Genomic DNA, 25,128 nt, shown 5'->3' on the forward strand with positions numbered 1-25,128 from the left:
TGTAAAACTGCTCAATGTCTGTCAGCCTGACATTAAACCTGAGGGAATGGGCCTAGTTTAAAGAAAAGTTCAAGTGTTTGCAATCAAAGTAATCAATAAAAAGTGATTATATATTCATAATGGAACAATTCTTACTATTCTCTTATCCACTCATCAAATAAGACTTTTCTCATTACAGATTACAAAACATAATTATAATTTACAAGTATTTTAGATCAAATGAAATAGCATTTGCCTCTAACAATTACATAGAAATCATTCTATGTTAAATTGATACATACGTTATTGCTTAGATTATTGAAGCTAAAGCTTGTTAACTCATACGTTCACTCTATCCTCATATAAATACAAGTCAAACTTATTTAAAGTTTAAAATACAGATGTTAAAGGACAGGGTTAACCAGGATTTCTTAATGTAGCTGCTAGAGTTGCCCAAATTGACTTGAAGTATATTCAATTTCCTCTAATATTCCTATGTAGTTGTATTTTAAAATCAAACATAATTTTTTTTTCCTCTGTAACACTTTCCTCTGTGCAATGACCTATGCTGATCCTTCCATCTGCACTTCTTTCTCCTCCACCTTTATCTGTCTCAAAATTAACTCTAAATTGACTTTTTTTTCTCCCTGACATTTTGCTTGATTTTAGGGGAAAAAGTTCACCTCCACTTCCTTCTGGAACTTAACATTATAGCTGTTTGTGAACTACTGTATATGGAAGCTTATAGATGGAAGGAATTATTCATCTTATGATCAGTTGCATCCACAGTGCTCATAGTATGGGCTTTAAACAGAGTAGATTCAATGAAAAATAAGGTTTTACTTTCCTCCTGCTGTATTTTTAAAAATTGTTAGCTATCTTCAAATCTTTATTCTTATGGCTTTCTCTCTTGATTAGTAATGATCTTTAGTCCTTCAGAGTAGTATTACTTTCAAGAAGAAATTCTTTATGAGAAATGTCTAAAAATGGTGAAAACAAATTTCAAATTATAGCTATTCAACTTCACTTAAAAATACCCAGATATGCTTCCTAATGCATCAGTTTATGATCATGACTCACCTTTATAGAAGTTTCACATTTCAGTGAAATTGTTTGGTTATATAATAATTTATTTAATTTTACTCAAAGTATAAATTTTATTATAAAACATTAAAATAATGCTTTAACTATATTTATTCAGATTTCATATCTCTGATAAAATACAACAAATAACTTATTTGGCAATTAATATGTCAGGCTTTCTATATTCTTTGATTTTTATAACTGCTTTGTGGTGTGTCTACATCTATAATCCATATTTATTAGTTGGAGAAAGTAAGACAATTTAAGTAACATGCCTAAATAACACAGCTGAAAACAGCAGAGTAGGCATTTGAACCCATGAAGTATGGTTCGCAGCCACTATATCTCAGTGCCTTTGTATACTCTTAAGGGCCTTTCTTGATTTTTCTAGAATGAGATTCATGCTATTGTTTTCTATTTCCTTCTCTTCCCACCTCTTTCCTCATCACTGAGTTTGAATCTGGTAGAGAATTTTTCATATTTTGAAATTAAAAATTTTGAATAGTCTGAGTTCACAGGATTTGAAAGCATTGATATCAGAGAGAGTTTATCATACTTATATCCTAGTGCAGCTAAGTCGAATTCATGAGCTTTAGTTTACTCCACTGTAAAATGAAAATTACAACACCCATATCCAAGACTAACAGGGGTATCAATTGAGATAAAGTATGTAAAATAACTAACATATTTTCCAAAACATAATTGTTGCTCAATTACTTCTAGTTATTTCTTCCTCCTTTAACTCTCTACTTTAGAATTTGAGAAAAAGTAGTTATCTGCGTAGAAAAAAATAGCATGAGAACACACTTGTGAAAATTTTTAAATTGAAATGGCCAACACTTGATATGCAATTAATTGTTGAATGAATTTTCTAGGGCTTTTTTTTTTTTTAATGGCAACACTAAAACTGCTCCTATCTACACTGATTTACATTTTTCATTTACTGATTGCAAATTTGTAGGTCTCAAACACAATTGGGGAATAATGGTAAATGTGTTATTGTGTGTGTTTGTGTGTGTATATATGTATTTTTATACTTAGTTGTTCCAAAAAACATCTTCTCAGGATTAGTTATCGAAATGAACATAAAGATGTAATGTCTAAAGTGGGAATTTTGTTTATAGTTTAGTAAGGTGATTATAAAGCTCTTTCAGGGCACTGTATTCCATAAACCACAGTTGTGAATTATGTAATATATTCCTGTTTAAGTGAGTTTGTTGAATTCAGAATCAAATCAAATAGTAAGCCTTTTTTTTTACTGAAGAATTTTCCAAACTATGGAAGACCTTTTTATTTCTATCTCTGACACATCTATTAGCAATTTTATAAAATAACTTTTGGTATTCCATGGAACACAGTTTGAGAAAATGTTGGTTTGATATGAGACAGTTGAAGATGTTAAACCAGTGTTTCCAAACATATGTTTATGTTAATTGTTACTTGAAAAACTGAGTTACAAAGTCAAACAAGTTTAGAAAATTAATAGTTAAATAATTTTCTTATTTCAGATATTCTAGGAAATTTTAACATATTAAATATGTCTGTTGTTAATATGCCAATAATATGTTAACATCTCTAAGATGATACCTCCGTGAGAAGCATAGCCCAAAATAATTTGACTGTCGATTGCTTGTCTGTAAAAATCCCTGTTTACATTTCATGGAACACTAATACTTTGAAAAGAGTTTTCAAAACTTTGTGCTAGATCACTGCTTCTCAAAGTGTGGGCCTCTGAATAGCAGTACCAGCATCATGTGGGGACTTGTCAGAAATGCAAATTTTTAGGCTCCATCCCAGATCCATTGAATCAAAAATTCTGGGGTTGGGGCCCTTAATCTGTGTTTTAAAAAGCCCTCCAGGTGATTCAACAAACACTACAGTTTGACAACCACTGGGTTTGATGTTTGTAAGACTGACCACAATAATCAGTGCAAATATTTTTAACTGCACCTAAATTAGAAATGTCATTTAAAAATGGATAATGACATTTTAAAAGTATTGTTATGGGCTGAGTTGTTTCTCACCAAAATCCATGTTTTGAATAACCTCCAAATATCTCACAATGTGACTATGCATTTGCAGGTACTGCTTTTAAAGTGGTAATTAACGTAAAATGAGATCACTTGGGTGGGCCCTAATTCAATATGACTGGCATCCTTATAAGAAGAGATTAGAAGACAGACATGCGAGTTCATGCAGAGGAAAGGCCAGGTGAAGACTCAGCACAAGGGTGGCCATCTGCAAGCCAAGGAGTGGCCTCGGAAGAAACTAAACCTGAAAATACCTTGATAGTAGATTCCTAGACTCTAAAACCGTGAGTAAATAAACTTTTGTTGTTTAAGCCACCCAGTCAGTAGTACTTGTTATGGAAGTCCTAGAAAATACATACAGGTATATTGAAATCATTGAGCTTTTGGATTTAGATTCAAATCTACTTAACATGTCCTTTTGCTGTTATAAAGTGCTATGTTTACTTTTCAGCTTTGGGAAAGTTCACAAATATTGTAATGTTTTGGAAGAAATACAAAGTATTATTGCAACTGTTTTATTATATACTGGGATATATAAGCCACAAGAATCAAAGGAAAGTTTAGAGCAGAGTTAGTAGCTCTTGGTTTGGTAATGTAGTTAGCTTTTTCCTTTTATTTTGTCTAATTTGAAGGTTTAAGGTTTTTGTTTTTCCAAGTAGCTATGATAGCATTTGGCATTTTGTTTAGAAAAGAAAAAATTCATAGGAAAACATAATTTATCCTGTAAAAAATTTTATTTCTTCTAATAGTACAAAGCACATTAAAATAGAAAAAAATATGTTTATCTATCCTCCTCCACTCCCACCCCAGCCCAGGTTTAAAAACTACCCTATACATCATCAGCAGTTAATACCATTATAGATTTAGGTGATGTCTGTGTATTGAGTGAATTAGGCCTTATGTGGATAGAGTTAATGCTTTCTATATGACTGCTTATTATGAGACTTTCTCTGACATATATTTCATAATGGTTCCTGTTGATTGATCTAATTATACACACATGGTTTTATTGGAGCTTTGTGAATCTGGAGATGCCCATGTTTGCTTAATGTTCTACAAGCACAATTCAAAACCCTTAAGGCTTACCAGGATTGTTTCCATAATCCTTAATTGAGAAAAGTAAGCCTTGAGAATTTTGAAATACCCTGCCTAATTCAAGCTCCTGGGACAGCAAATTTTGCCATCAGATTTTTTTTTTTTAAAGGAAGGTTTTAAAAAAACACGTATAATCTAATTTATGTATAAATGTCATTTTAGAATTAAATATATTTCTGTGAGTACACATACAAATGTCTGTGCTTTATGGTCTTTGATTTTTAAATTTGAAGAATATTTTGCAAAAAGACTATGCCACATAAGATTACATCATAGTAAATAGCAAATAGCAGAGAAATATTTCAGTGCAAGGCTAATAATCTTTAAATTACTACATTTTACATATCAAGATAAATATAGCAGGATTCTATTCTAATAACTTTTGTTTCATTTAACATTCTTGAATAGGTGAATCTGAATCTTTAGTTTTTTATTGGTCTCCTTAATGTATCAAGAATATCATCCTGATGCTTGAAGCATGCAGTTGTGTCTATGAACTGTGGTTTATCCTTTCTCTCTGCAGTTTTAGCTGTTTCTACATTTTTTTTCTTTACATTGCTTGAAAAATAGTTCTGACAAATAAGATTACTGTTTTCTATTCATTCCAGTGTTTGAGGGCTTACAGTGTTGGCTTTTAAAAAAGCTTTAGCTCACCGAAAGCCCAAGACAAACCTTAAGTTTTGAAATTTGAAATGTACTTCCACAGATCTGTTAAATTTTTCTTGACCAAATCGTTTTTTTAATAACCCAAATCTGTGGAAAATAAACCAGCTAAACAGTAATGCTGATTGAAGTCTCTTCCATATATCTTCTCTGCCCTCTCCCACCCCACCCGCCCCACACACATACTCACCACCACACACACCTGTTCAGCTGCAGTAAAAAATTCAAGAAATGGCTGTACTGGAGCAGAATAATGGCAATAGGGATAGGGTGAGGCTGCTTAAAGAGGAAAAGAATAACAAATGAGTGACTAATTTAAAAAAAACAAATGAGCTTTGTGGGTCATAATTACATCCTTTAAGCAGCCTAAGGAGTTTGCTTTTCTAGTACCGACTAACCCTGATGGGAGAAAAAAAAATTCTCTAATAAACTTTGGGAACCTGAAGTGGTACAGTTAGCTCCTAAAGGGAGGTAATGGATTCATCTGAAGTTTAAGATTAATGAATGTTGATATTTGCAGTGTAACTTTAGGAGTTATTTCAAAAAGGACAATCTGAGCAGCAAAATGAAAGTTGAGAGCTTTATGATTCAAAAAGGGTCAAAATATCAGACATGACTTGAAAATATTTAAGTGGGACTCCAGTGTTAAAATGCACATGTGTTCATTTAAGAACATCTGTCAGAAAAACACCTTATGATGGGTTCATATCTTTCTATTTACAATTTCTGGAGACATTTATTGAAACTTTGTCAGGCATTACATGAAGTGCTTTCTTAATTTTTTTAAAGAAACTCAGAAGGGTGAGAATTACCTTTATCTTCATTTTACAGATGTGAAAACTGAGGCATAAAGATGTTAAGTAATTTGCTCATGGCAGAGGATTGGAGCAGGAGTCAATCTTAGGCATTTTGAATTCATTTTTATCTCTAAGTGGTATTGCCTAATTGTGACATAATTGTTAAAGGTTTGAACATTAAGAAACTGGAACATTTTAATGATCAAAACCGACACTAAGCCAAGTCAAAACACTTAGAAATTGGTAGTCTCTTGTACCAAATGGGAAAAAAAAAAGGTCCTTTCTATTTGGATCTTTATATCTGCTTTTTCTACTAGTTTCTTCTTAACCATTTACAGTGCGTTAATACAGTAATATTAAGATTTAAGAAGAAAGTATGATAAACATACCTCCCAGCCTGTATACACTTGGTTAAAGCATATTTTCCTCCCCAGCTCCCATTCAGAACCTTCTTATGTGGACAATACTCTTCCTTAAATTTCTTTGTTTATAATTCAAATTTTTTTCAAGTGATTTAAATAGACCAAATATCAATCTTTAAATTGGTTATTGATGTTCGATTGAAAATTGAGGCAGTGATTTCGTTTTTGCCTAAATGTCATGTTACACCTAAAGAGATATTGGAGGGAAAAAACTTGAAATAGCAGATATATAGCTCTGCTTTAAATTTGGATTAACTGTAGTTGTCTTGAAAACACTGGTTAAGTTAACAATATGAAAATGTAGTATGCAGCTGTAGTTAGTGAGTTTGCTTTCTTATGTGCATAATATGAGCTTGTAATGGAAGTAATGTCATATAGTATTTAACTCTGACATTTAGTGTTTGCCCTAGTAGATGGTCTTCCTTTTACTTAAGTGCCATTACTTTTATGTAGTCCATTTTCATTGCATTTAGTCCCATTTTAGTAATAATGCTTGCATGATTTACCAGGCAAATGCAATCTTTGCCCTGAATGGCACAGTGCAAGAAAAAATGGAAGCTGTTAAGAGGCTGAATGGCAAAAAAGTATTATTGACCTATGCTGGCAGCCATGTGTTTCAATTATTTTCAAGAATCCATTTGTCAAATAAGTGAAGCGATGGGGGACGTCAAGTTCAAGCTGGGGTTAGTGCCTTTCTACATCTGATATGATGTATCTTCTGTAGCCATTTAATTGAATTACCCAATTTATTTTTCAAGCAACAATGCTCTACCAAGAGCCATGACATTAAACAATTAAATATGAGTTTAAAAGTCTGCATTTTGTGTAGTTCATCATTCCTCTGCAGCAGAAAGTGAGCCTAAGGGCCTGAGGATTTCTGATTTTGGTATGGTAAAAGCTCAGCTTCTGGAGAACACCCTAACTGTCCCATGTGGAAACATTTAAAAAATAATGCTTCATAATTATTTTGTTTAGCAGAATGGTGACGTAAACATTTAGAATTTAACTGAGATTACTGGGTAACTCTTTGAGAAACATTCTATGAAGAAAAGCAAATTGGGCTGTGATCGCTTTACCTAATTAATGTTCAATGAGTGGTTAGAAATACTTTTCTATTTGAAGTGACTCCCTTTTGTGACTATAGAAGAGAAATCCTAATTTAAAAAAAAAACACCAGACTTGCAGAAATTTATGAAAAGGAAAATGTAGTCATTTTCAAATGACTAAGATGTACTGGGCTATTTTCACTTACAAAGTTGTTGAAAGTTTTAAGGAAAAACAAGTGACCATAACTTTTCTGTTTGTTGGAAAGGGATGGAGGAAGAGAGAGACATGGGGTCGGGTGGGGAGAGAGGAAATTCAAAGTAAATGCATCCTGGCTTTAGATAGGAAAACTGTTGTGGAAAAAGCTCTAAATTTTTATTTTTACTGGGGGTATTCTATGACAACTGTTAAAAATATTTTAGGTTTTCTTTTGTCGCTAATTTAGGCATACAGATATGTTTTTGATCTGGGGAGAATAATTACTGAAATGCAGAGAACAGAAGCAACTTATATATATATATTTTTTTCAATTAACATTTAACAATTAAATTTTAATATGGTCAGGGAATTGTTCAGATCCTTTTGTATAGGGATACTGCACCTTTAATTATCTGCCCTCTGGTGCCAAGCCTTTTCTTTGAGTGCTTCCATAAAAGCTTATTGGAGCTAGTTATTGAGCAAATTAGTACTTGAGTTTTGGTGAAAAATGTCTTTATTAGTCCTAAAACCAGAGTCACTGTGCATTCCCAGAAGGCGTGATTTTGTTTGATGAATAAATCTAGTAATTATCCTGCTGTTAGGGCTGTACCACAAATGTCATAAGCAGATAAACAGAGGGAGTAAGCCTTCCGTAAATTCTCTAATTATCTATGTTGGACTACTTATCGCCTGGAGATGATTTATGAGCATATTGATATATCCTTAAGTATGTTCATTTGAGTTCACAGATGCAAATAATTAAGGCACTAGTCATTTACAAAGGAGGCTTCAGGTCAGGGTCATTTCATTATAAAATTTCAGCGTGGCTTGTACTATAAAATAAGATATAGATATAATCTACTTGACCAGGATATTTTCTGAGACATTTAATTTTCTTCCTTTTCTCCTCTTTAGATTTTATTTTCAACCATTATTTTTATTAAATAAGACTTTTTCAATTTTCTTATGTCGCCTATTTTATTTCATTTTAAGAAATATTAACTGCCCTATTTTTAATATATCTAAATTGCTTGGTAAAATGGATCACTAGTTAATACCAGAGATTCCTTAAAATATTTAAAATGACATTTTGAAATTTGTGAAACGTTTTTTAAATACATGTGTCTTACTTTTTTCTTTGACTTTTCACTTGAGGTCACTGATTTCTTAAATTGCAGATAATTTCTTAAAGAATGTTTTCTTATACTTATTTTTTAATTGACTAAGAAATCAAATATATAAATACCTCCAAAAATATTCTCTTTAGTCATTAGAGCTAATATAGTTGTTCATGGTAGTAAAAAGAAGTTAGTCTGAAAACTTGAAGGCAAACATTTAATATAAGTTATTTGATACTGGTTCTCCAACACCTTAAATTACAAACAGTTTAAGATGAACCTAAGATATATATATCTTGGTACTTTCTGAGCTGTGATGTTTAAAAGAAAATATACCAATTAAAGATTATAGATGTTGTAGTGTCTGTGTGTGTGTTTAAACTTATACAAAACCAAAATAAGCCAGCAAAAACATTTCTTTATATTATCAGAAGTCAAGAGCTAAGTAGAATCATACAGATGTAATCATCTACTTGATTATTTGATTTATATATAAGTAACAAATCTGTTTCTGGCCAAATCTTTATTAAGGTGAGGTTTAGCTACATAATTTTTGAAGGCTACTTTGATAGTGTTTTCAAGGGATTTATTTCAGTTTCAGGTTAATGTATTTCTCATCGATAAGAACAATTTGGATATTTTTCTATAGTTAAAAATAATCAGAGTCATTCCAGTAGTCTCAAAGAGGGACAGTAGCTCAAACCTCTATAATCAATCCAGTCTACACAGAGCCCTTTATAACACTGATTTGCCTCTTAATATGGGAGGCAAATTTTTAGAATTGTTCTCAAATGCAAAACAAGGTCCTTTGCAGAATTTGGTAAAGGGATATCTCTGTTTAATATATTGAAGTGGTATTTCAAGAATCTACCATAATAAAATGACTTCTTAAGTGCTCTTGTATGCTTTTCTCCTTTCCCAAAACATGTTCACAGATATCTTCACATCCTACCCTATCCCGTCTGCACAGTCCGGATGTAGCAGATCACATTCACTTTCTTGAGATTCAATGAATCAGACTTGATATTCTTTCTCTTCCATTATGGACTAAAATGGTCAAGTATTATAAAGCCTTTTAAAAAGAAAAAAAAAAAACGGCTTTTATTTTGGCTTCTCTATAAAATACCCTGTATATCAATCTGCTTCTAGAAATTATAAATACAGAACTTTAGAAATGTATCTTATCATACAAATAGTGTACCAATAGTAAGTCATAAAAACTAAATCTTAGAATTAAAGCTTGTAAAAATAATCACTTTTCTAGCATTCATATGTAAAAATTGACATTTTTACAAGTATTACAACTTTGAAAATTTCTTCTTGGCAAATTTTTTTTGCAGATTTTCTTTAAATGAGGTTAATATGCCCTTAACAATAGTTTGATATTATGAAGAAAGCCATATATATTCTTTGTAAATAGAACACAGACATAAATCCTATAAGCTAGTACTTTAAGAAGTTGACTCTCCTCAACTATTATTTCAGCCTATATGAAATTATGTAGCTAGGAAAAATCCTTAAAAATTAAAATAGTTCACACTTTTTAGTTAAGTGATTTATCCAAGATCATGCAGCTAGAACAAAATTCGGGTGTAAATTTTCTGACTCCCAATCCATTTTCCCTTATAGCATTGTGCCTAATATACCCCTCTTTAGTTCTCTATAAATATACTTTATATTCAAACTCATTCTCTTGACATTTATTAAATAACTAGAAATTACGTTCAATATTCTCAAGTTATTAAGAGTTCCATTTCTGGGGCATTTTGGTATTCTTTTGCTTGTGATTGCTTTAAAAACTGGTAAGAATAGACTTCTTCAATTATAAAAATTTAACTTTATTTTACATTTCAAAACATGGAAATCAATAAATATATGTGGAGCAAATTTGTTGAATGATTTAAACATACAAAAACAGTTGTTTTAATATGCACTCCCTTTTTCCATGGATACTCTCTTATATCATTCTATTCCATCTCATTATATATGCTGCCATAAGTAGAATATATATGGCATGGACGTTAGGATGTGGCTAATATCTTCTAGTAAAGGGAAAATAAAGCTGGTATTTAGCAATGATTTTCTTTTGAAAAGTGTGCCATGTTTTGTTATACATTTATATGCAAATATATTTTAGCTATGTAGCCTATTAGTATTTAGCTAGTCTATATAATACATATAGATATGAGTATGTGCATTTATGTGTGTGTTTCTACATTATCTATATAGCTGTTGATTTCAAAACTTTTTCTTCACTGGAATTACTAGGTTCTGAGCAAGCATTTTTTTTTTTAAATTGAAAAACAAGCCGTGAATTGTAGTGCCTAAAATTGTGCTGAAACTATGTTGTCTCTGATAATTGGGATAGTATCTGAAATCCTGGGTGCCTGAAATTGTATCATGGGAATCTTTACTCTGGAGATTAGCTATGCAGGACCATGATTCCACTGTTTGGATGGCAGCCATCAAACTGCTGGATAGCTGGGAAATCCTGAAGTGTTCTGCAGATGTCAAGGTGCTCTAAGGCAATTCTTTTTACATTTCTGAAGTTGAATTGGGGTCAGAATGTTTTCACCTCTAGACAAATCTTTGGTAGAAATAATTTAGTCTTCACCCTTAGTTTAAGGAGTCCCCCCAAATTCCTGAATATTTTAAGTCTCTTTTGGTGCTCATTAAATAAAATGGAAAAGAGGAAAATATATTAGAAATAATAAGGTATCATTGAAGTGCTTACATTATAAAGTAGGTTGTAAATGATTATTTCATTTTCAAACCTACCCACACACACAGATACTGGAACACACTTACATTTAATATTGGTGCCTGAAACTGAGAATGCATAGAGAAACAATAGCAGACTTTCCGTATGGGCATTTGGTCACTGTCAACAGCTTATGTTTATGAGTAGTAAACTTACTTTCAAATTAATCTCAGTGAAGAAAAAGAATACTAGAATTTAAATGGCAACATATCACCTGACTATAGTGTTCACGCATAAAATATAATCAGATTGGACCTATTGGACCTGTGTGATAAGACTATTAACTGACCTACAAGGATAAAAGGACAAAAGTAGATATCTAATTCCCTTGCTCCCTGCCCAAGTGAACATTTTTCAAAAGAGCTAACTAGTTAGAATCATTGATTTTCTTCTTTGCTACTCTATGATTCTCACCAAGGTTTGAGGTTTGAGCTTATTCCTATTAGCATGACTTCATTAAATCTCAGTTTATCACAGAGGAAATGTGCCTGGTAAGTAAAGGGAAGTTCAGGAATACCACAAAATAATTTGCAATTTTTATAGTAATTTTGTTTATGCCTGAAAAAATTGTCATAGTACTTTTATGTTAGATACAGACATTTTTCTAATTCTGTTGTCTACTTTCTTGCCATTGAAGACTGTTCACTTTTTCTTTAGTGAGAACTTTATATAACCTTTTTGAAGTGAGTGTGTGTGTGAGTGTGTTATTTGTTTCAATATCATTTTTGTCTGAATTTGTATTCGATAATCTAAAAACAAAAACAAAACCCCCATTCAACTCATCATAACATCATAAGACTGAGAATTGTGCTTCTATTTTAATTATTGAAAAATTATACAATATGACTGTCTTTACATACTAACAAATCTTTACAAAGCTGAATCTTATAGCTATTATTGCACATTCTTCATACTACTTGCAGTTTTTGCAAAATTTTTTTTCGATTTTACTTTTTCCTCCAAAATTATCAAACAAGAGGAGTCAAAATTTAGAAGGGTTAAGAAATGACAAGTTTTCATTCTCTTAAACTGTAGACTCTATTTTACTCAACAATGGGAAAAACCATAGGTATATTTTAAACTTTGCCAATTTTTGTAATATTGAGGATTTAACCTCAAAATCAGTTATTTAGCACTAGGTGAAAAGTTATCAATAAGCAATATATGAATTGGTCAGTACATGAGGTGAATTTTGGATTTTGCAATGAGTTGAGTTATTTCAGCTCAACTACTTTGGATTCTGTGGTTGAATGCAGTCTTGGATGTGGTAAGAGTCTGAGTTAATGTGAAAGGGGATAGAAAATGGGATCTGCTGAAAACATTGGAACCTCAAGTTAGACCTGCATATACTAGCTGAAAAAAAATGGTCCTTTGTATCACATTACTTTACTCCACCTGATTCTGTACTCCTAAATGTTAATACTTTTTAAATTTATTTATTTTTGATGATGAAGTATTCATTTTTGAAAATACAGAAAGAATTGAATAAAAATTACTACCTGCAATTCAAAAAATAACCAGTCTAATCTTAATGTATGTCCTTTTAAAAATCTTTTATATATTATTTTAGTACACACAAATGTCAGATTTGTGAAAATAACTAAATAGCTTCACTTTTTAATGGAAATACAGTATTCATTGTACAAAGTAAGTTTTAACTTTTTATCTATAGTCAGACATGTGACTTGTTCTCAGATTTTTATTACAAATTTATTATACACATGGCTTATTGCACATATATTTCCAACTTGTTAGACTTTATTTTCTATATTACATGAAAATTATCGATATTTATAGCCTAATACAAAAAATACCCCAATAACATATTTGAAAGATTTAAGTTGAAATGTAGTTGCATTGAGACCTAACTTTCCACACCATCAGAGTAGAAATTTCTCTGTGTTATTTAGAAAATACAGGGACTGTTTGTGTGTTATTCTCATTATCCCATACTGCCTACAACTTTATCACTAAAGAATCACTTTCTAAGTTAAAACTGCTTGCCAGTATTTTATTAAATCATTATCAATCAATAATCTGTTAGTAAAAATTTTTCAGTTTTCCTTCCTGATAAGTAGAAATCAGAGTACTGAGGAAATAGAACATTTGTCAAAGAGGAGAGAAGGAAAGTTTCACATTCCTCAGTGTGGACATAAAGATCACTTTGTTGAGCTTTGGTCAGGAAAAGGATAACATCAAGAGTCTATGTTCTTAGTTAAAAGAAAATATTCTGAAATGACATGAGCCTAGAAATGAGAGTTCATGTAACATGTAAAATAAACATGTGAACCACAATGCCAACAAAACCTTCACCTATTTCTATCTTGTTGAAATTTGTTTCTACTTGTCCGGGAAAACTAAGGACAAGGAAAGGATGTATTATCTGTTTTCATCATATTTATCATCTAATATAGATCAAGAAAAATAAGAAATATCACAAAACCACAGATTTACACGGAAATATAGACTAACATGCATGTTTTAACATGCATGTGCTTAATGATTAGTGCAATAGCAGACATTTTCTTACATAGGTACTGATTTTTCTTTCATTCTCTAAGATGCTACACACACATTGGATCCCTCACGTTCCACTGACTTCAGAATTGTATATGTTTAATCTTTCCTGTGTCTTCTGGCCTTCATCTAAGTCTCTAAACAGATCCTTTAAAGAAAAACTTGTGAAACCACGATTTCTTGGTCATACCCTCCAATCAAAAGACCACTATTCAGTCATCCTTTATCATCAATGAGAATTGACTGGAAAAGTTCTGAATATTTTCTAATCTTCCTTCCCCTCACGAAATGACATTTTATCATTCTACTATTAGACTTATACTGCCACCATTCTTCTAAAAATGCTCTCATGAAATAAAACATTTTCAAACTGGCGATCATTTTTAGGTCTTATCTTCCCTAACTTCTCTGCACCTGTTACCTCCACCCACTACTTCTTGGAATTCTCACTTTCTTTGGATTCTGGTCATTTTCTCCTACTTCTCTATTACCCTAATTGTACTTTCTCAGTCTTTTTCTGGTTCCTTCTCTCCTGTCTGCTGTTTAAATATGATTTCAAGTTCATCTACACTTCTTGTTGTACATGGTCTCCCTGCAGTATCTCATTCACCACCTTCCATTTGCTGGTGATGCCAGATCATTTTGTATCACCTTCTGTATCCCTTTCTCTCCTGAACACTTTATCCATATTTCCACCATAACAGGTGCACGCCCCACATTTGAAACATAAAATTTATATTACCTAACAAAATTCAGTTCTCATCCTGTTTTCTCTGTCTCCAAGCTAGAAACATTGGGACTATTCTTAGCTAATCTTTTGTCTTCATTCCCTGCATTTAACTGGTTGCCAAATTCTATTGCTTCTACTACAGAAATGTATGCAGTTACTGATTCTTCTCATTCATTGTTGATGCCCTAAGACTCATTAAAGCATTCTATATAGAGAAATTACTACTTGTCTAGGATGGAATATCTTGCATTTTAGTTAAGGGGACGTATATGTTAACTGGTAGCACTGTAGGTAGAGGTGACACAGGTATTTTGGAAAGATCAGGACATTTACCCAACTTGCCTATTTTTACTAATCTGGCCTATTGCAATAGCCTCCTCACTTCTCTTGCTGGCAGCAAAACCTCCTCTTGTCCATTCTTTCTTTATATTGAAAATAGAGTGTTTTTTTTTCCCCCTGAAGAAACAATGTAATCATTTTACTCCACTGATTAAAAATCTCTTCTGGGCTCCTACTGCCTAATCAGGAACTCAATCTGGGACGCTGAATGGGTTTCAGGTGTCCATAAAATCCTATGAGGATAAATGACAAATTGTGGGCATGTATATGTACATTTCTGGATAAGGGTCGTTAGATATGGACCCACAAAAAAAGTACCACCAGCCAACAATGTAAAACAAGCTTTTTTTGGCTTACACATGCAATTGTAAATTGACTATATTTTACTACTCAGCTACTCTTCTTCCCATTAAACGAATCTTCTTTCCAGGTAAATAAACCTTTCTACCATTTCCCAAATGTTTTTTTTTTTTTGCCTTTTTTTTTTTAATTGCCTTTGTGCCTTTGTAGATGCTCTTATATAACTTGGAATGGTATTCCCTATCGCCACAACACATTTCTACAAGGTGTTAAGATTAATGAGACCATCGCTGTAATAATATCCTTGGAGTGTTTGTCACTAGATTATCCTTGTTTTATAGTAGTTTTTGTCTAGATTTGAAAAGATATACTTTGCTAAATTCATGTTTGATGTAATTTAATCCCCTATGACTCTGTGATAGTTCCCATTAACATTGGTTTTTTTTTTTTTTTTTGTGATGAGGGACTAGCACATCTTCAAAATTTTCTAGTGCTTTGCTTAGTATTTTCTCGATGTGTAAAATTTGCTCAGTATAAGTAAACTGAATGAATTAACAAAAGTAAAGGATATTCAAAGGCTATTTCTTAACCAAGACCACATTTCTGACATTTATTCTGGTGAGAGAGAAATAAAGCAAAGTATAGATAATTTTAGCAGGAAATGATGTATTTTAGATAAAGAAGTAAATTCTTGAGTTTATAAATATGAGACCCAGCTTGATTCAGAGTGTGTTAGGAATTCTGAGGGGAAAATGAAAACCATCAGTAAACTATTGCAGGAAGATGATTGTTCACTGGATGGATTCTGTGCCATTTGTTTTTCTCGTCTATCATTTCACAAGTGTATTTTAGTAATGGCACTGTATACTAAGTATAAAGAAAATACTTTTTTGACATTTATTCATAAGTGGTTTGAAAGCCAATAAAGATGATGCTGTCGTAGTACAGGAGTAAGGAATTTATAGCCTGGCATAAAGCCATGGAAACAATGAGAAGACCATGCCTGGACAGACATTTGCAGGAAAAAATCAAAGATGGTTGGATGTGAGAACTGATAAAGAGACAAACGAAAGATGATAACAACATAGAAGTCAGCCATGCTACCTGTGGTATTAAGAATGATGGAGAAAACATGTTTGTGTGGTTGAGGGATGTAGGAACTAATATAATGAAATCTTTATTGGACTATGTGAAAGACTCAACATAAAATATTGGATAAAAACTTGAAATTTAGAGTAACTTAAAAAAATCAATATAAGCTGCAAAGTTGGTATTGCACATCGATAAATACAGGACTAAATAATAAAAAGAATAATGTGATAATCATCAAACGTGTTATTTATGAAGCTTATGTTATGTAGTAGGAATGGTGCTAAGCATTATCTCCTTAATTGCATAGCAACCCGATGAGATAGGTACTATTATTATTTCAATATTACAAATAAGGAATCTAATGCTTCGAAAGGTTAAGGAACTTGCCCAAGATCACACAGCTAGAAAGAAGCAGAGCAGGGACTTGGATAAGGGGACCTTTATTCCAAACTCCATGTTTTCAATTAGTATCATTATATTACTTCCCTCTTAGGCTATTAGATTGACATTTCCATAATTTTTTCTTTTTATGATTTTAATAACATTTTAATAATGCATTTTATGTTGACATAGCTTTATTAAAGATTATATCCAACTCTTCAGAAAGATGTTCTTTTGCATTGCTGAGTTTGTTTTCTACTAAGTTATATTTTCATTTGAATAGTTTTATAATTATAATGTAAATACATAACTGTATCTGCTGTTTTGAATAATATTTGAACTTTCAAAGCCACTTTAATGGATATTCCCTCCAATTCTGTTTCTTTTTAGCTCAGTATAATTTTATATAATTTTTGTGGTGTGGCATTTTATAAAAATAAAATTTTTAGCTTTTTCTTAATATTTTGAGTTCATTTTCATTCTAAAGTTTCTTTAGAACTAATTATGTGTGTGTGTGTGTGTGTGTGTGTGTGTGTGTGTGTGTGTGTGTGTTTGGAGTTAATAAGCTTAGATACTAGGGGGGAAAACAGTGAAAAGATTATACCACAGATAATTAATAAAAATCAATTAGTTTGTTAATGAGTACTCTATCAGTACCCAAGGTGGCAGAAACCAGCTGGGGGAAAGAAATCAGGATCCCTGAATAGAACATTTTGAATGCCTGAGTCCTGCTGAGAATTCAAGAGGAAATAACTATAAGAAGCACTACTTGGGTTAAAACTGGCTAAATTTCCTCTTGAGATTGCAGTTCCTCTAGCTAATAAATCTAGTAAAAATGTGATTCACCTTTAGTGTATGCCATAAAGCATTTTCTGAGGCCTTAAGTACATTGCTCAGTGCCCTGTATTAAAAACAAACCCACAGTTGTAAATGTCAATGACTAAGAATATTAGAGCCCTTGCATCTTTCTTATGTTAGTAGAAAAGCTGGAAGTACCCATTACCTCTTCTATGACTTTTTACATTGTATTTATATAAATGGCAAGAGTCAAACATGAGCTGACGGGGAAATACAAAATCTGTCTTCCAATGGTCCTTGGAAGTAAATGCAGAAAATTCCAGTGATAGCAATTGACCTTCAGAGAAAGTTTTTTAGAACAACCCATTTTTCTCATTGTTATTATATTTATGTTACGACCATTCCCTCTCCAGCATAAATAATTATGGATCATTTATGGGAGTAACACAGAAGGGATAATTTACATAAATACAAATTAATTCCATTTGATATATTTTAGGATTGAAGAAAAAATGTATTCTAGTAGACATAGCTTTTATATGATTTTTTAAATACACGTTTGTATTGTAGATAAACATAAGTTTCCAGAAATTGTTATGAACCTAATATGCCTGCTGATAGATCTTTTTTAGGTAAAAGATAAAATCTAAAAGATAATTTTAGTATTGGTTACTCGTTAAACAAGTGTTCAAAATTCTGTGAGGTGGATTTATGGTATAAAATGTGTAAAATTTCTATTGAAAACTTTTACATAATAACTCCTTCTGATTATGAGTTAGAGTTCTAGGGCGAAATGATCATTGATTTGGCTTATTCAACTAGTTCACTTTCATAGATAATGTGTTCCTCTACCTATACAATTTCTGGGTGGTGAAATGAAGAGAGCTCACACATTGGTAGGAGGAAAAAATAGGCTGAATACAAAGAAATGACTACGTAATCTTGACTATTTTTAGTCACCTAAATAAGTTGACGCTTTTTCTCCCTCAAAAATATGTTGCTACAAATCCTTTTATAATATGCACAACTATGTGCTAAAGACCACATTTGTACAGTCAGCAAACATGGTATCCACACTCATTTAAGTAAATTGGATTACAATTTCCTTTATAGCCCTCTTATTAAGATATTTCCTCTTTCTCTTCTAGTACATTTTTAATTTCCTAGAAGGCAACAGTAATAGTCTCAGTTCTATGACTTTGCATTTCTTTTAATGCATGAGATTTTTCAAATGTTCTGGCTTCTGGGTACGTATAAAATACAATTAAGTTTTATTTCAAAATATGTTAAAATGAATACATATTCATTTTAGAAGTATAGAGATATTCACATACAAATAAGGAACTTGTCTGTGAATAGGAGAATTTTTAGCGCACGTGTGTTAGATTTATCATTTTCTATTTAACCTTTGCTGTTCCATCAAGAAATTAAATAACATTCCTCACACTCATTAGCTAGTTGTACGTTTTTCTCATCAACTAAAAGGAAGCAAATTTTTTAGGCCATTTCTTAGTTCTTGGAAACCATGTGATTCCAAAAAGATAAACTGGCCTGACCTGTGGTAGGGCTAACCATCTAACTTCATTTAGAGATGTACGGCCCCACGAAAAATGGCAGAACTACCTCAAACTTACCACAGAATTAAAATTTAATACAGAATTTAAAATTTTTAGCTTCTGGCATGCATTTCACTTTTGCTCTTTAGATTTCACAGACATTTACAAAGGCAGCATCTGATTTTATACCTTCTCTTTAAAGATGAGAAAACTGAGGCTCTAAATTATTAATATTGTTAGACTTGTGATTCAACCAATGGGTTCTAACATTGAAATGGTGAGATTAGATGCCTCTCAATCACTGAATACTTGGAAAACTATTTAACCTTTCTTTGTCCTGGCTAGTTTATCTGAAAACATTAATCTGCCTCAGGCTTGTGTGATGATTAAGACAAGTTAATTTTGTAGAGAAGTTGTAGCAGTGCATAGTACGTAGTAAATGACATGTGTTTCAAAATAAATCATTTAATCATCCTTGCACTCACAACATATAAACCCTTCTTTAGAAAGACTGCTAACCAGTGGAGCTGCTAGAGGTAAACTTTTATTCCTTCATTTGATATTAAATGTTGCATTGTTAATTAAAATTGTGGAACCCTTAGCATTTTCCAGGATTAATGTTAGCCACTGGAGATAATTTTTTAAAAAATGACAGTGTCTGCCCTCAGAGTCACATTCTAGTTGAAGAGATTGAAACATACATGTAAATAAATAATTAAAATACACTGTGATTGGTGCTATGAGATGATGTTGGAAAAGCTATAATTTTACACTTGAAGGAAGGCCTCACAAAGATATTTCAGTAGTGCCTGAAGTATTAATAGAAGTATTTCCAGTGAAGAAAGAGGAAAATATACCTTCATTAGTACAAGCAGAAAGGATAGGTGAGACTGTTACTGCTTTAGTTCTGTTCTCATGCTTTCTCATTCAGGGACTAGGTTAGAGGAGTGGCCCAGTGTAGGATAATCCCGCCCTCATGCAAAAAGGAAGAGCAAGAGGGTGAGCTAAACTATGCAGTCATATTTCCAGCTTTGGTTGGGATGTGGCATATGTAGCATCTCCACATTCTGTTAACTGAAAGAAGTCATATGGTTAATCCCAAAATCAATGAGGTAGTGATTGATATGCTATATATTTCTTAAATACTAGAAGTCATATGAAAATGGGAAGGTATTATAAGCTCTTTGTGGTAAGAAAAGAAAGAATTGTGAACCATAATATAAACTCTTACAAGCATTTAGGGAATTGTGGGAAATTTGATGTGGTTGGAGTGCAGACTATAAACTATGTAGTGAAGATATAAAACAAGAATAAGTGCTGTTATATTGTGAAATACCTTGCGTATCTTGCTAAAATCTTTGACTTTACCTATGGCCAGAAATGCATTTTTGGAAATATGTCCATGGCTAAAGAGTAAAGAAAGGCCTGAGCAAGTAGAAAATGGAGGCATAAAGGTTAGTTAAAGGTTGAAATATAATGACAGTGGGAAGGAGCTTACAAAACAAATTCAGTGTCTAGAGAAGAAGGTAGAATTGACAGAACCAGACCAACTGTGGAAGGTGAAGAGCAAGAATTAAAAAAAAATTATGAAGGTTCCACCTTGGATGGCTAAGTAATGACATCAAATGACCTAGGAAATATGAAAAAAAATCATTAGTGTTGAAGAGCAGTGTGATTATTCTGTCAAGATCAGGGTATAGAGAAGATGAAGGGAGGCTTCAGAGTGGGGGTTTTTAGCTGACTTCACATTTAAATGAGTGGTTATAATGGAGGGTATTCCAGGCAAAGGAAACAATGTATGGTACTACATTTAATGCTTGATGGCATTAAAAAGCATGACATATTCAGAAGTTTAAAGGTAGTTATGTGAACAAAAATGATAATTATAATCAAGAAGAAAATGAAATAGTCAAATATACTTGAATCTTAGAGTTACGATCCATTTTCTTTCTCAATTTTCCATCTCAGAATACAAGAGTACATGCAAATTAAGAATGTGCAAACTAAAAATGCAACAAAAAGAACAAGGGATAAAAAAGGTTTTACTAATTGATTAAACTTGATAAGGTTAAAGGCTAACTAGAAATCAAGTTAGATTCATGAAATGAGTTTTGAAAGTGACAAAAATAATCGGAAGGAAAAATATAAATTTAAAGCATGTATTTCTAATTTTCGAACATAAACCTATTTGGATATTGACCTTAGTTTTGCTTTTTTTAATTGCATTTTATTTTAGAAATGTAGAAATAGTCATATAGAAATTGGTATCAATAATTAGTGCTGGATCTCTATTAGCCTTCACGATTATGTGGATCATTTCATGTTCAATTTAGTTGATATAACCAGAGTCAATATTAATAGAGTAAATATCACATGTTATTCTCATATAATGCTAACATAAGGAACCAAATACAATCTTATAAAGGAAGATGTTGTTATAATAGATTTCCAAAGGAGGCTGGCTGTCTAGTTTGGATGGAAATGGCTAGGTCAGCAAGGTCCTATTGGGTTTAAAACAATCAAGAGTCAGTTTCTTAGCTTAACATTTCCAGAAGTTCAGTTTTAAAAATTAATTATTAACTTCTCAAGGTTTGATTCAAGTTTAGTTGTGTGAAACTAAACTCATAAACACTAAATTAGATATCATGGTGTTTCTTATTCACAAGAGACTAATTATTTACATATGTTCCTTTTTCTTTAAAACTACATGGTAGAAAATTTACATGAGAGAAGACTGTGCTTTGCATCAAAGTAAAAAAAAAAATGAAATAAAATGGCTGAATAGCTATCAAACTAGGTGAACTGGAAAAGATACCATTCTGTAATCTAAAGATAAATTTATCTATATATCCAATATTGACTGAATTTCTGAAGCCCATTTCATATATAGTGACTCAGTTCCAGGGGTGGGACCAGAAATTTAACAACAGTGTCTCAGATAATTCTCATCATGAGGTAAGTTTTAGAAACATTGGCATGATAAATCAGCACATGCTGCTTAATTCTCCTTTTCAAAAATGTCCATGCAGATTTCTGATTTTTGTTACCAGGTTGTTAAGATTATATGTGACTTATAGCTCTTTCCTGAGAACACTTCTTAGCTGTTATGATTTATCTGAGACATAAGTGTAACTCCCAATTTATAGAAACTTGGTCTCTGTAGTACCATGTTTAAATAGCATGTATAGATGGGTTATTTTGCAGACCTTTGATCTTTTATTTTGAGAGGGTTCCAACTACTTTAATTTTAAAGGTAAATTTTTGTCTGACCTGTACCTGATAGGCTATATATTTCACTATAGTTGACAATTAGTAAACTACACATTTGCAATAGCCAATTGATATATTTCAAATTTCAGAGTGATTAAAATTTATTAAAAAAATGGAACGTATGCTATATATTACATCATATATTGAGTGTGGTTGGAGCTGTACGCTATAATAAATGGATGAAAGTGTGTGTGTGTGTGTGCACATGTGCACGCATGTGTGTGTCCTGTTGGTAAGGTCGAGTTCTTACTAAGTGAGTCTAATGTGACAAACTTGCGGGGGATCTTGAGGGGCTTTTTGTTGTTGTTTTTGGACTTTAGAATAACAATTGACAGATTGTAGACCTATACAATAGTAATGTAGTAATGAGAGCAGTAAGAGAAATGAAATAAATGAATGCCTTCCGGTTTTGAAAGTGTCTTTTATTTATTCATTAATCAAATATCTGAGCCCATGTCCTTACTTTGTGCCAAGTATTGTGTGATTCTACTTGAAGACTACAATTATAATCCTCTGTTGAATATTGACATGTGAATTTCTTTAAACTATTATGTCTCACCTAGAATGTCCATTTGGGTAGTATGTCTTTTCAAATTTGATCAGGATTAATGAGCTGTGATATTTCCTGGAGACTTTTACTTTAGTTTCAAAGAGACTAGGGAAGCTCAGGGGCCTGATCCCCTGTGCCAATAGCAAGAACAGTAGCAGGTTTTGCTGAAATTGATTATGAATGTCTCTAGTTACTGGCAAAACTGAAGTACAGCCTGTCCCTATGCATGAGAGGATAGAGTAGAAATTAAAATGAAAGCAAGACATGGCAAAGGTAAAGTGAAAATTTTGCTATTAGGCTAGTGCTTTGATCATAAAGATTCAAACATATCTATCACCCTACATCTGTGAGAATGTATTAAAAGGTTAATGAAATTTTGTACCTTTTTTGGACTTAGAACTAAATTGTCAGATCAGCAAATATGAAGAATTTTTGTACTGTAGACTATCCTAGGAAATTCCTAGCGGGTGGAGGTGGGGAAAGAGATGCCTTTATGATTTATTTCAGAACATTCAGTATCTTAAAACTGTTCTACAAAATTTTGAGGCTGTTTCAAAGGAACTATTTGGGGCTAATCCTGTTTAAAAAGAAATTGGGAAGGCTCAAGAAAATCCCTTAAGTGAGAAATCAGGACAATATAGTAGTATGATTTATATATAATTTATAGACCTTTGAATCAGATACTCACCATTTTAATAATTTCAGGGAGACAACTGAAACAGCAGTCTGTACTGTAAGGCTCACATCATAAGACTGCGTATAATAGTGATACTGCCATGGGTTAAATGGCAGAGCTTGAAGTGTTATTTTTTTAAAAAATTGAAAGGTTGTGGCAGTAATAAAAAGGTTGAATGGTAATGCCTCTAATTGAACAGTAAGGCCTCTTCCCTATTAAGTCACTCTTTCATCTGTCTTTTTAATTATTTCATTATCATTTTGTACTGCAGTTCACAATGAAATGACCATTTGTGTTTAAGTGAAAGCTAATTATTAGGACTGAATTATTGTGCAGTTTATTGATCCCTATGGTGGATTAAGGGCTTTAAGTTCGTCTAGACAGAATAGTTAGCAAAATGACAAAAGGAAACATATAAGACCCTTGGGAAGAATCCCTACGCTCCATAAGCAATTAATGCCTGCCAGGTAATGGAATTTAAGTTTATACTAAATCCAGCAGAGCTTTGACATTTCAACTGCCTTATAAACACATTAGTCTAATGAATTAAGACTTATGAATTGTGTTGAGACACAAGTAGGAATAGTAAGTCCAGGATATTTTTAGCCATCCATTGATTGAATGAAAAATAGATCATTTTCTCTCTGAATCTGATGAAAAATGGAATGTGTTCTTCTCTGTGTTTATCTCTGTTCCTTCTGTTCTCTGTTGATAGATGTGTATTAACAATTTCCATTTCCTACAGAACACTAATCTCCCTTATGGATGTGAAAAGTATGCAGTGATAAATGAAGAAAGGAAAAGAAAAAAAATGTACATATACAGGCACACCTCAGAGATACTGCGGGTTTGGTTCCACACCACTGCAATAAAGCGAGTAGTAATCTTTTGCTGATGGTAGGCCTTGCCTTCAATTTGTAAAAAAAAAAAAAACACAACCTGGTCAAACAGAAAATCTACCTGGAGCTACACATTGGGGAAAAGTGTGAAGCACAATAAAAGCAAAGCAAATAAAACAAAGGGTGGGAATTGAGCTGTGTGTGTGTGTGTGTGTGTGTGTGTGTGTGTGTAACTGTAACTGCTGAGTAACAAGCCAAAGAGCTCATTTATCTCAATCTAGTGGTGGGCAGTTTTTAAAGCAATATGTCATTATGGTGATGAACAAGCACCAGTCTGAGCTAATGATACAACTTATTTGCTGTTTTTTATAAAAGCATGTTCTTGAGTGGTTCAAGAAGACTTTATTCAGTACTTTAGTTACATGACCCTTTTCCTGAAGTGCACTGTGTTCAAAACTTTATTGACAATATTGGCATAAATGTTTTTAGAGAAATTGCTAAAGTTCCTGGCATCAATAAAGATTTTGGCCACACTCTAAGAAACAATTACAAATCAATTGACATCAAGTTGGTATTAGTGCCAAGTTTCAAGCATTTTAATTTCCCATCTTAATTTTCAGCCTCCCACAAATCTCTTTTAGTGTATCAAGCATGATTATTTAAGGGCAAGTAACAGATATTTAAGTTATATGCAATAAAAATCTAGTACATTTTACCTGTCTAAACTGTGAATTTAAAGTCACTTTTCTGGTATGAAAATCCTAACATTTTAAAAACAGCCTTCTGTGTAGCTTGAAAATATATATATTATATCAAGGACTATTCAATGAAGAGCTGCCCAAACCAGATATCCAAAGGCACAGTTTAAATGTTGAAGTATATTTATACAA

General features: G+C 32.3%; 1 long non-coding RNA gene across 3 annotated transcripts in view; it reads left to right on the forward strand.

Annotated features, from left to right (window-relative positions):
• LOC120612528 (uncharacterized) overlaps positions 1-25,128 on the forward strand; it is a 278,407-nt gene that overhangs the window by 140,127 nt on the left and 113,152 nt on the right. For 2 of the 3 annotated variants that reach the window (XR_005655471.1, XR_005655469.1), the window contains one exon: positions 3,145-3,376. The exons of the other annotated variant lie outside the window; for it this stretch is intronic. This is a non-coding gene — a long non-coding RNA (uncharacterized LOC120612528). The remainder of the gene's footprint in view (positions 1-3,144; positions 3,377-25,128) is intronic. 3 annotated transcript variants of the gene reach the window in all.

Source organism: Pteropus medius, unplaced genomic scaffold (genome assembly GCF_902729225.1).
Source record: "Pteropus medius unplaced genomic scaffold, Ma_sr-lr_union100, whole genome shotgun sequence".
NCBI classification, from domain to species: Eukaryota; Metazoa; Chordata; class Mammalia; order Chiroptera; family Pteropodidae; genus Pteropus; species Pteropus medius.